The following is a 14,117-nucleotide window of genomic DNA, read 5'->3' as shown; positions in this document are numbered from 1 at the left end:
TGGGAACTTAGTCAGTTGGATCCGTATGACTTGTATAATCTACGCAACTAGAACCTAAGTGTAATGAATGGCAATCATTGGTTTAACTCATACGTAATAGTCATAACTAACAACATATTTGAACCTTCGCTTTTCGTCTAACTGCTTCGAATTAAACTATTAAATTATGAGACCAGAGGCATTATCAAATTTGAATACATGAATGTCCTTCATAGACCATTTCACGAAATAAGGGAAGGCTTTTGAAAATTTTCTATTGTGTGATCCAATTGGAAGACTTCAACAGATCATTTCAGATAAAAAGATATGAAAACATTGTCATCGTTGAAGACCAAAAAACCCACTCTTCATGTCCCTATGACAATCTCTATCATTTCACATCATTTAAGATGTAAAATTACTTGAATTTCACCTTCAAAGGTCAAAAAGTCGGTGAATGTCCGACCGGGAAGATGCAAGAACTCTCCCTACTCGAAATTTTCCCGCTCCTGGCTAGCTGAGGGACTTGAACAAGTTGTACAACAAAAGGCCAGTGAGTGTAGATATTTGATCACCGAAGGAGAAAATCCCTGCCAACCAGAGTTTCGAGGACACTGGATTTCCTGTTGCTTTCTCTTCCGACCACAACAACCTGCTGGAGATCAACCCTGGTTTTTAATTCTTCTGATGTTTTTCCGTCCTCAATTTACAGTAACCAAACCAAAACAATATATATATCTAAGACGAGTTCCCAAACAAACTTCTTCTTCTGATTATATATATGATTCAAACAAGTTGGTTTCGTGGTAAGAGAAACTCATTTGCGGAATATATAAGGGCAAAGGCATTGAGGGGTCTCAAACAGAATGGATATGCAATCACTCTTGAAATATTATTTTCAACTATAGGGCTAGTCCTTTGCCATACCCCTGCAATGATGTATCCGCCATTAAACAGCTACAGCACGAGTCCTTGCCTGAATTCACCATTACACAGTGATTTATTCTGGAATGGTGGTCATTCACGAAATGGTGGTAATTTATTACGGTTGGTAAAAATAGTAAACACCAGGTTTTATTGCGGACATGGAGAATGTACCGCAACATCCAAAAATTTCAGGAATTAAACTTATTCGTCAACCCCTCCATACCTTGTTTTTAATTTCTAGTCTCGTCATAAAAATTTCAAGTAGTTTTTTTTTTTTACAGTACACACAATTTTTTTTGGTTGTTGTATATGAAATGTAATGTTTTTTTTCGGTGTAATATGAGCTGAACAGAGACAGAGTTCTCTTTGTAATGCACAACAGTGCAGAGATAGTTTTCTTTTGTAATACGTAGCAGTGCGTATGAAAGAATTAAAATTTACACACGGCAGTGTAAAACTTTTCAAGAAAGAGACAGAGTGTTACAGTAGTGTTAATTTTGAGCAGAAACAAAGTGTTTTGTAGATGCACAGCAATGCAGACACAACAGTGCAAAGACAGTGTGTTGATTTTCAGAGAAGACAGAGTATTTTGCTTTCTGTAATGTACAACAGTGCAGACACAGTAATGTAATTTTTTTTTTGACAGAGTGAAGTTTTTGAAGTTTTTGAACTGCCTCTGAAGCAACCTTGTTGTAATCCCTCTGTTAGAGGAAGTATTGTTAATGAATACAAAGTCCCTTTTGTTGTGCGTTGTTGAAACTCTGTTTTTAGAAAATATTTTTTTGTTACGTTGCGTCAAAACAGAGTGTTGCTAAAACAGCAGTTTCAATGTTGCTGAAATACTGCATTCAGCAATTGACAAAACTGCATTGCTGAAACACCGTATTCCGCAAACGATTTTTAGTTTTCCGCTGTGTAAAAACAGAGCATTTCTCTCTGTTTTTTTTGTTTTGGAATTTAACAGAAAATTCCCAACATGGTATCAGAGCTTGTCCAGGCTCTTTGAAGGTGTCAAAGAAGCTGAAGGAAGGATTTCTTGCTGCAGCAGCTTCTCCAGTAGAGTGAAGACTCAGTCAAAAATCCAAGGTATTTCTCAAGCTAGTTTTCTGTGTTGCTGTTGAAGACAGTCAGTTATTTTAATACACAGTCAAGTATTTTGAAGAGTGCAAGAATGGCTGGAGCCAGCACTAGCATGGGTATTTTTAATACTCAGCTCCCACAGTTTAATGGGAAAAACTATGACTATTGGGCAATAACCATGAAGGCTTTGCTTGCCTCACAAGATTTATGGGAATTTGTTGAAGATGGATTTGAAGAACTAGCAGATGAAGAAGAGTTTAATAACTTAACTAAGGCAGAGAAAGATCGTTTGAAGAGCTATGAGAAGAAGGATTCAAAAGCCCTCGTATTTTTGTATCAAGAAGTGCATGAGAATGTGTTTCCAATGATAGCAACAACCAAGAAATCCAAAGAAGCATGGCAAACTCTCAAGACAGCCTATCAAGGCATGGAGAAAGTGAAGACAACAAAACTACAGTTGCTGAGAAGAGATTTTGAGAATCTTTTCATGAAGGAGTCAGACAATATTGAATCATTCTTCACACAAGTAATTGGTCTGGTCACACAGATAAGGTCTCATGGAGAGATTCTTGAAGAAAGGAGGATTGTGGAGAAACTGTTGACGGTTCTACCCTCAAAGTTCGATGTGATTGTCACCACCATAAAAGAGACAAAGGATCTCACAAATTTTAGAGTTGATGAACTACATGCATCACTGATAACACATGAACAGAGGTTGAGAAGGAAAGAAAACTCATCTCTAGAACATGCCTTCAAGACCCAGATGTCCTTTAGAAGAGGAAGAGCTCAAGGCAGAGGAAACAAGAGAGGAAGAGGTAGAAGCCAAAACAGAGGTGGAAGAAACAGTCCAGCAAATGCTCAAGGAAGAGGCAGCAATCCAAATCAGAACCAAGGCCAAAGCAGCAGCCAACAAAGTGGACAACATCATGCTCAAGGACAAAGGTATGAAAAATCCAATGTCCAATGTTATTATTGTAAAAAATATGGGCATTATGCAAATGAATGTAGGAAGAAACAACATGATATGAGTAATATAACTAGTGCAAATTTCACTAGAGAAAATATCAGCCAAAATAATTTGTTTTTAGCTTGTGATATGGCTGAAGAAAAGAATGAAGATGTATGGTTTTTAGACTCCGATTGCAGCAACCATATGATAGGAAACATAGCCCTGTTTTCTATGTTAGATTAGAATGTGAAGTCACAAGTCACACTAGGGACTAATAACAAAGTTTCTGTTGTGGGAAAAGGAGAAGTAAATGTTTTAACAAAGAAAGGCGAAAAGAAAACCAAAGCAGATGTTTATTATGTTCCTGAAATGAAATGTAACCTCTTAAGTATTGGACAACTTGTGCAAAAGGGGTATAATGTTTTCTTTGTGAATGATGTATGTACGATCATGGATAGAGCACCCAACAAACAATGTATTGCTAAAGTAAATATGACAAGGAATAGGATGTTCCCTCTCAGAATGAAGGCATATTTGAAAAATAAAAAAGTGATTGCAGCAGTGACTCAAGAGACTTTCCAAAGCGAACCAAATGATGAAAATTGGTTATGGAACTTGAGATTTGGACATCTCAACTTTGGAGGTCTTAATTTGTTGAGTAGAAAAGGAATAGTAAGAGGATTACCATTGATAGAGAAACCAGACAACCTTTGTGAAGGTTGTATCTTGGGGAAACAACACAGAGAAAGTTTTCCATCTGGGAAAAGCATAAGGGCAAAATCACCCTTTGAGATTGTGCACTCAGATTTATGTGGACCGATGCAAACTCCATCTCTTACAGGCAGCCACTATATTCTAACATTTATTGATGATTTTACTATAAAAACTTGGGTTTATTTCCTTAAAAACAAAAGTGAAGTGTTTGAAAGATTTTGCAATTTCAAAGCACTCGTAGAAAACCAAAGTGGGCAACATATCCAAGTTCTAAGAACTGATAGAGGAGGTGAGTATATCTCCAAGGAATTTCTACATTTTTGTAGAGAAAATGGAATTCATAAGCAGTTTACAGCTAGGTACACCCCGCAGCAAAATGGAGTTGCTAAAAGGAAGAATAGGACAATCATGGACATGGCAAGGAGCATGTTAAAGGCAAAGCATTTTCCAAATGATTATTGGGCTGAAGCTGTATATTGTGCAATGTACATTTTGAATAGATTCCCTACAAAAACAGTCATGAACAGAGTGTCGGAAGAAGCATGGAGTGGGAGAAAGCAAGGAGTCACCCACATGAAAGTTTTTGGATGTGTGGTTTATGCATACATTCCAGATCAGCTAAGGAAGAAGTTCGACAACAAAGGGGAGAAATGTATTTTCATTGGATACAGTGAGGAATCCAAAGCTTACAAGTTGTATAACCCATCCACCAAGAAACTGATTGTGAGTAGAGATGTTCAGTTCATTGAGGAGGAAGCTTGGGATGGAAGCATAGAGAAAACAATGAATGTTAAAAACTGTTTGTCTCATGATGAAGATGATGAGGATATGGCTGAAACACTCCAAATAGCAGCACCAACACAAGGGCAGCAAGAGACATCTTTGAGGAGAAATGAAAGTGCTTCTCCAAGAACACCACAAGGAGGAAATTCAAGTGCTTCTTCAAGCACTTGCACACCAAATGAAAGAGGTAAGAAGTTCAGAAATTTAAGTGAAATTTATGAGCAAGAAGCAGCAAATGAAGGTATGAATTCTTTGTTTGCTTTATATTGTCATATTGAAGACCCTATTCATTTCGAAGATGCAATTAAGGATAGGAAATGGATAGAAGCTATGGATGAGGAGATTAATGCCATAGAAAGAAACAAGACATGAGACTTAGTTGAACTACCAAAGGGAACAAAAGTCATTGGAGTTAAATGGGTTTACAAGACAAAGAGTAATGCTGAAGGCAAAATAGAAAGACACAAGGCGAGACTGGTTGTCAAAGGATACAAGCAGCAGTATGGGAGAGACTATGAGGAAACTTTTGCACCGGTTACTAGAATGGAAACAGTGAGAGTAGTGATGTTCATAGCAGCACAAAACAAGTGGAAAGTTTACCAAATGGACGTGAAGTGAGCATTCCTAAATGGATTGTTAATGGAAGAGGTTTACATTGAACAACCTCTAGGCTATGAAAAGGAAGGCCAAGAGCACAAAGTATGCAGATGGAAGAAAGCTCTTTATGGGCTGAAGCAAGCACCAAGAGCATGGTACAGTAGGATAGTTTCCTATCTACTGGAAAATGGATTTGAAAAGTGTGAAGGAGAACCCACCCTCTACATCAAATAAAATGATGGTAAAATACTAATTGTTGTGTTATACGTTGATGATGTTATTTTCACAGGTAATGATGATTACCTTATTGAAAATTTCAAAAAAGTCATGAAAGAAGAATTTGAAATGACTGACATGGGTTTGCTAAGATACTTCTTAGGAATAGAAGTAGAACAAAGTGGAAATGGGATTTTTATCTCACAAGAAAAATATGTTAATGAAGTGTTGGAAAGATTTAACATGCAGGAGAGCAAGGCAACAATCACTCCCACAGTGATGGGATTAAAACTCAGCAAAGAGGACAACAACAAGGATTTTGATCCTAGTTTGTACAAGAGAATAGTTGGCAGCCTCATGTATTTGACTGCAACTAGGCCGGACATAATGTATGCTGTTAGTCTAATTTCCAGATTCATGGAGAGGCCAAAAGAAGCACATTGGCAGGCATCAAAAAGGATTCTGAGGTATGTTAAAGGTACTAAAAGGTTTGACATTTTATATACTACTTCAGAATGTTTAGATTTAATTGGATACACTGATAGTGATTGGGTTGGAAGTGTAGATGATCAGAAAAGCACATCCGGTTATATTTTTCACATGGGTTTAGGAGCCATTTCATGGGCCTCTAAAAAACAGCCTATTGTAGCATTGTCTACAGCAAAGGCAGAATATATGGCAGCTACAGCAGCATCATGTCAAGCAGTTTGGATGAGAAGGATGTTAAAGAGTCTATGCCAAGAGAAAACAAAAGGAACTGTGATTGTTTGTGACAACAATTCAACTATTGCATTATCCAAGAACGTTGTGTTTCATAAGAGAACGAAACACATTGACATAAAGTCTCATTATATTAGGGAATTGGTAAACAATGGAGAAATTGTTTTAAAACATTGCAGGACTCAAGAGCAGGTTGCAGACATTCTAACCAAACCATTGGGACAGAAAAGTTTTGAATTTTTGAGGAAATGTCTGGGTATGACTGATAACCCAGTAGTTGAAACTAAAGGGGAGTGTTGAAATATTATTTTCAACTGTAGGACCAGTCCTTTGCCATACCCCTGCAATGATGTATCCGCCATTAAACAACTGCAGCACCAGTCCTTGCCTGAATTCACCATTACACAACGATTTATTACGGAATGGTGGTAATTTATTACAGTTGGTAAAAATAGTAAACACCAGGTTTTACTGCGGACATGGAGAATGTACCGCAACATCCAGAAATTTCAGGAATTAAACTTATTCGTCAGCCCCTCCATACCTTGTTTTTAATTTCTAGTCTTGTCATAAAAATTTCAAGTAGTTTTTTTTTTTTTTTTTACAGTACACCCAATTTTTTTTTGTTGTTGTATATGAAATGTAATTTTTTTTTCAGTGTAATATGAGCCGAACAGAGACAGAGATCTCTTTGTAATGCACAACAGTGCAGAGATAGTTTTTTTTTGTAATACGCAGCAGCGTGTATGAAAGAATGAAAATTTACACACAGCAGTGTAAAACTTTTCAAGAAAGAAATAGAGTGTTACAACAGCGTTAATTTTGAGCAGAAACAAAGTGTTTTGTAGATGCACAGCAGTGCAGACACAACAGTGCAAAGATAGTGTGTTGATTTTCAGAGAAGATTGAGTATTTTGCTTTCTGTAATGTACAGCAGTGTAGACACAGTAATGTAATTTTTTTTTTGACAGAGTGAAGTTTTTGAACTGCCTCTGAAACAGTCTTTTTGTAATCCCTCTATTAGAGGAATTATTGTTAATGAATACAAAGTCTCTTTTGTTGTGCGTTGTTGAAACTCTGTTTTCAGAAAATATTTTTTTGTTACGCTGCGTCAAAACAGAGTGTTGCTGAAACACTGCATTCAGCAATTGACGAAACTACGTTGCTGAAACACCGTATTCTGCAAACGATTTTTAGTTTTTCCACTGTGTAAAAAAAGAGTATTTCTCTCTGTTTTTTTGTTTTGGAATTTAGTAGAAAATTCCCAACAGATCAAAATGCATTTTTCCAGAGAAGAGTTGACATGAGTAAACTAGTGGTAAAACTTGTAGGATGATAAAAATGACACGCATAGTGATCAAAGAACAATTGCGTGGTGGAATGGTTATCAGCTAAAGAGTGTATAAGTTGATTTTGAACATAATGGTGGTGTAAGGCGTTCACTGTAAAGTGAAGAAAGAATCCACATAGCTTTGCCTTTTCTGGTTGCGGTCTTGATCTTTATAGATATTGAACTTCGGAAGGAAGCTTGTTTATGTGTTATAATAAATGATAATTTTTGTTTTTAATTCTTTTTTGCTTTCGCCAAACTTCTTAGAATCGGTTTTAGATATGTAAATTCAAAAAATTAGTGTGTTCTTATGTTTTTCAAAATATTGAGTTAATTAATATATTTAAATTTATAATTTTACTAAAAATCATATAATTAAGTAAAATGAAAATACTAAATAAATAATTACTTTATTTAAAAGAAATAATAATTGAATTTTAAATTTCTTTGAAAAATGTTAAATATTTAACGATTATTGATATTTTTCTAAACATGTCCAATTTATTCATGTGCATTTTAAAGTTTCTTTTTCATTTAGTATTATAAATTTAAAAAAATATAGAATGTAGCATGTTAAAAAAATTGATATGGGTATAAAATTGGTAAGGGTTTGAAAAACTAAAAATTTGAAAAATTATCAATAAAAAATAGCTAAACATGGACAAAATTAAGACACCAAAATATCCGCGAAATTATGCAAATATTAACTAAATCAAAATATCCAAATTTGGCAAGTTTTTCTAGAATCAAGATTTCATAATTTTTTTATAAAATCCAGATGTTTGCAACACTAAATATGAATGAACTTTGTTAGCTTTCTCTTTAACCTCTAAATCATTTGACCAAAATCTATATGTGTAAGCCAAGTTTTTAACAATTTCCGCCAATTTTTCTCAAAATCAGGCTGAACTTTCACTGTAACCTATTTAAACTATTGTTTGAGGTTATGGCTTCCCACAATTTCAACAAATTTTTACCCATTTAATAAAAACAACCTTTAGCATTCTAAATTGATGGCATTGTTTAAACTTGTGTGATGGATTAGAAAGCTATCATGGTTGTGGAAAAGTAGACTTTCTACTAACCCAATAAGAATCTTCCATAATAATTCCATAAAGCATGAGAAGTATAGCTTGGACTTAGATGAACTCCCATTTCATTTTTTGAAATATATATCATGAAAAGTAAAAGGTTATTTATTAGGTAGGACATGAAACTTTTGTTCTAGTCAAACATGACTACCTTTTCACCTATTAAGCCTATAAAGTGAAGGGGATATAGTGTGAAAAGTCAAAAGAAAATTTGATGTGTAGCACCACCAATGTGAAAATCTTGTTTGCATCATGCTTGACTACCAAAACTCTAAAGTAGTGGAGGATCCATTATGCAGCTCAGGGATGAGTCATTAGGTTCTAGATCTTGATGGGGATTGACTTTGAGCCCTAGCAGAAATTGAGGGTTGGCATCACCCTATGGTAGAGAAACCCACAGGGTTGGCATCACCCTATGGTAGAGAAACCCAACGTGACACAACCAAAAAATGTCTGTCAACACTTTCTCACTTTGTGCTCATGAAAAGCTTGTGAGCAATGACCTTATCTTATCTCATGGTGTTTACATTAAAGAGTTTGATAGACCTTATGTGGATGTATTTAACAATTGATTAAGATTTTCTACCCAAATCTTCTATTTCTTCGGTATACTTTTACACTTTTAAAAAATAATGGCTAATTTATATCTATATAAAACTTTTTTCGCACTTAGATAAAACAAATCGTCACACCTGATTTTCCAAATAATAAATCAGATAACGAATGATGTTAAACATTTTTATTAAATAACTAGATATACAGCAAGAAAAGCATCTTTGAAATCTAAAAAAATATCCTTAAAAATTCTCCGCACGACAATACCGGGCCACGCGTAATTTTCAAGTATAAAAGATAACTATCACGTCAATATCAAACTTTATTAGTCAACATCAGCTGGTAAAAATATTAATCTCAGCGAGAAACTCTGCCATAAGAGATTGTCAAATGCCCTCGAATTGGATCTAAAAAGTTCCATGTATTTTGGTTCGGGAATCACATGTGGATTTGTATAAAAATGTTCCATTAGCTTAGCTTAATAGTGAGCACTTAGGAGATGAAGTTCGTTATTACAAGGCAACATTCATCGTGTTTGTAATCCTATCGAGTTACATTTTTGATTGATAATTAAATTAAGCTGTGAAAGAGTGAACTCAACAATCCCTCAAGCATTGACAGTGATGAGGTTTTGAATAACGCGCAAAATAAATCTCCATATTTAATAGCAAAGAAGATCTCCTAGACCAAATTTCTTCTCCAACTATTTCCAAAAGGACGAACACAATAGATCGCGAAGCTAATACACCAATGTCCCAAGAACTAGAAGATATGAAGGAGATGCAAGATAAAGAAAGTTGGAAGACTGTAGAGAAGAAAAAGAAAGCTGCATCACCAATCTCACCAAGAAAGACTAAGAAATTATAGGTCCGATAGACCAATTTGGTCTCAGTGGACGTTAACCACCACCATCATCATCATCATAAAATATATAATTTCTATTTTGAAGATCATCATCATAAAATATATAATTTCTATTTTGAAGATGTTATATTTCTAAATTACGAAAATAACTCTTTTTTTCAAATAATAAGTTCAAGTTATATTTTAGGAAGCAAATTTATAAACATTTAAATTTAAATTATTTAACTTTTATTAATTTAATTTTTTTTTAAATGTAAATGATTTAAAATAATATTAAGAACATTTTGCATTAATTTTTTTATTAATTATATAATTTTATAAAGGTTGTTTAAGTAAGTTACAAATTTGCAAGTTATTTTTTTTAGAAATCTGGTATTTTTATTTTTTATCTAATTATAGGAGTGTTTGATTTATTTTTTTATGGTGAAAATGGATTAGGGGTATCAAAAATTCTCTGTGCACCAAAAACCCTAAAGTTTAATAATTGTATCTGAAATTACCCAACAATTCTGCAGGATTTTGGCAAAAATCATGTTCTAATTCCACTATTTTCTAGGTGAATGTGTGGACTGGGTAGACTACTCTATTTTATAATTTATAGACTACTCTATCTTATAATTTCTCCTCTGAAAAAGCATTGTCTATGGAGTCCACAATTTCTTCAGGACAGTCATTTCTCACTGGAATTTGTTTTTTTCCAGTGTTTAAATTATTTTTCATTGTGGAAATGAATTTAGCACCATAAAAAATCTCCAAGCACAGAAAATCCTGACGCTAGACAACTGTAATTCCCATCAAATTTTTTCACAATCCTGCCAAAATTTCCATTATTTTTTGAGAAAAACTTCACCTCTGTACAATTGTTTTTATTGTTTTTGACATATCAGAATCCAACAAACATTCTAACCTGAACGTCCTTCAGATTTGTTTGTTTGAGCAGGGGACATATGATAATCCAACAAACATTCAATTTGCAATGTTTTCTAAAATTTGTTTGTTTTGAAAAATATTAACATGAAAGTATTTGAATCATTTTTTTTAAAGATGGAAGTAAATTCATCACCATCAAAATCTCTGCGCACCAAAAATTCTGATAGGGCACCAAAAATTCTGATAGTAGACAACTATAATTCCCAACCAATTTTGTCACAATCCTGCAAAAATTTCCATGATTTTTACTTCACCTCCGTACAATTGTTTTTTGTTTTAGACATATCAGAATCCAACAAACATTCTACCTGCAACGTCCTTCAGATTATATTTTGGGAGGGGGTGAGATATGAGAATCCAACAAACATTCAACCCGCAACGTCCTTCTGAATTTTGACCCCTACTGACACAGGGGAGACGCCTGGTTAAGAATCTATTTTCATATATAAAAGTTCTTTCCAACGTAGTTACATTAATCTCGTCTCTAAACAAGTGGTGGTACTGGTAATCGTAGAAAATATAATTTTTAGTCGAACATTATCCCAAAGAGTAGCAATTGATTTGTTAATTTGTCGAACCATTGATCTGTATTCATTCATTTTACTGAAGAAATCATTTTCCCACTAAAATATCTCAGCTGGACAAAACATGGTATCAACTTAGAATTTTGAAATTCATATGAAACTTCACATCGTGAGCAACAATGTTACATTCGCATACCACGCCTATATCTTGTACAATATATGCACATACAATTTTACCAGTGTTCTGCCTCCTGTCCAGTATATTCACACAGGAGTTTACAACAGTGTTCTGCCCCCTGCTCTTTGTGGCTTCCTCACTGCATAGTCCAATCACGGATTTCTAGTCTCAAACACATTACCTATTTCCAAGTCCCTTGATTTGAACGAATCCAAAGATGAAGAAGCTGCCAATGTCGAGCCGTCCACCAAAAATTGCAGACACCGGAGAGCATGATTTGCTTCTGCAATTTCATATCCTTGATTAACTTCTATCCGGGGTCTTTCAGCGGGCTCCGGGACTGGCCGGGCGATCCCGGATGGTTTCTTTGACCAAACGTAAAGCAGAGAGTGTCGACATGAAGGACAAGAGGCATTGGAAAGCAACCATGCGTCTATGCAATCCGCGTGGAAGCTGTGACAACATTCTGGTAATACTCTCACCTTTTCTCCCTCCATGAATTCTGCCAAGCAAATGGGGCAATCATTGCCTGGGAAGTCGAGCCCATGTAGTACACCGTCACCGGCAATGCTTTTATGTCCATTTTCTTGATGCCAATTTGAGCTCCTTGGGCACCGCTTTCGAGTGCTGGTTCGGACTCGAGTAGCCATCGTCTGCAAAGCTGTCGACAGCGTAGCAAGGCACTCATCCCCAAAGCAAATAGAAGGGAGCAGAACAAGACCACAATGATGGCGGCTAAGGTTTTGTCAAATCTTGTGTTTACTACGTAGGGAACGTCTCTCGATTCCTCTAGACGCTCCAGTGATGGACCGATGGGCGTGGATGACTGCAACATCTTCATATCTTGCAGCAATCTTCTACCATGAACAGGGAAGGCAGACATAATCTGGATTTCACTGGAAACTAGCACCAATTCTATATAACCTCGAAGTAGGGTAAGTGACAGTGGCCACACAAACCATGCGCTCTCCAGTGATTTGGCTGGGGACTATGGTTCGAAGATTATGATAAAATCCAGGAGCAGTACAAGGATCGGAGCATATAAAAACAACAGGATACGGTTGTTGTAACGCAAGAGAGAGTAGGTGCTTCTTGTATATGTATTATATGAACTAAAGAGCAAAAGATATTCGTAGGTAAAGGAGGAGATAATATTCGATAGGTAAAGGCGGTGAGGAGGTGCCCACATGAAGCCCCACCCTCGCTTTTATCACGACCAACACTCCGAAGTTTCCAAGAAGCTTTCAAGGTTTTGAAGTTTCCATGAAGTTTTCAGTTACATCCATGATGAGTGAGAGGAGGTAGTGGTCGTTTCAAAGTGGGTTGGTTAAAGTAAATATTAAGTATCTCTACTAAATATATACATATTTTTACCCATTGGATAAGATGTAAAAATAGTGAGTAAATTATTGACTTATTACATATGGTTTACAATTTGTTATTGGCTAAACACCAAGTCTCAAAATATTAAATGTCTTAGAATGTATAAGTATCGTTGAATTTAAAATATCTCTACATTTAATATTATCCATGCATTTTGGTATGACATTTATGCGTGGATACTAAGCAATTTGTTACAGAGTATTAAAGGTTACGATGATATATATACACTATTAAAGGATCTAAATATTATGTTTTGGTATAGTATTATGTTTATATTTCAAAAGTTATACATATAGAAGGTAAGCTAATATTTAATCAAAAACATGTAATTTACTATTAGAATTGACAATTGTTTTGGTTAATATCATCCATTTAATCATATATATGTATTTTGTGGTTGCATTTATGAGTTTTTCTCAAGTTGCTAAAAAATACATGTGATTTTGTTTAAGTAGTGCCTAAGGAGGCAATGGTATAATATTGGATGTTTCCCCATAGAGCATAGGGTATATGTCTAGTTGCATTTATGAGTTTGCATCAAGGGGATTACACATGTATGAGTTTGTTTAAATGGTTTCTAAGTAGGTAATGATAGAATATTAGATGTTGTTTCATAGTACATAAAGGTTATATCACAAGGTTCGTCGAACTTTAACCTTGAGGTTTGAATTTTGGTTAACCTTAAAAAAAAATTGAGCTTCAGCGAACTTCAACCAACCTCATAGCCATTAACCAAGTCCATAGATCAAAATTCATAACCTCATGTTACAACTCAAGCTCGTAATTTATCCTTACAATTTCCATGTCTGTGATAGCGTTTTTATGTTTACCAATGTTGATTTATTACTATTTTATCCTATATATATATATATATATATAGACAAACCTGATGGCAAACCTCATTCGAACCACATCAAAAAAATTGAACTCAAACTGAACCTAATCATTGCCGAAAAACCCAAACTCGACCCTGACCATGTGACATTGGATAGAGGTCCCTAGATGTGGGTGTATTGCATCCAAAAATCTTTATGCATCCAATTATTTATATGCACTCTACCATGGCATTTATGTGTATGCTTCAAGGTGCTTATGACACCTAGCAAATGGCAACAACTACAAATATTTAATGTTGTCTCACAACTCATGGAGGTAGTTGGATGTGGGGGTACTCCCTATCGACCTACATATGTGCAATCTATAGTGGGATTTATGAATTTGAGTGTGCATTTGTAATTCTCTTTAAGTGGTGTTTAAGAATTAGGTGGCAAAATATTAAATGCAGGCATAGAGTGCA

General features: G+C 35.1%; 1 pseudogene; it reads right to left on the bottom strand.

Annotated features, from left to right (window-relative positions):
• Window positions 1–11,426: 11,426 nt before the first annotated feature.
• On the bottom strand, window positions 11,427–12,410 carry LOC149235159 (RING-H2 finger protein ATL8-like; annotated as a pseudogene).
• Window positions 12,411–14,117: the final 1,707 nt, after the last annotated feature.

This window comes from Pinus tabuliformis, chromosome 8 (assembly GCF_031772625.1).
Source record: "Pinus tabuliformis cultivar Carrire ecotype Pingquan chromosome 8, CPIR1, whole genome shotgun sequence".
Taxonomy (NCBI): domain Eukaryota; kingdom Viridiplantae; phylum Streptophyta; class Pinopsida; order Pinales; family Pinaceae; genus Pinus; species Pinus tabuliformis.
Note: the sequence above shows the minus strand (reverse complement) of the source record. Positions and strands in the feature narration are given on the sequence as shown.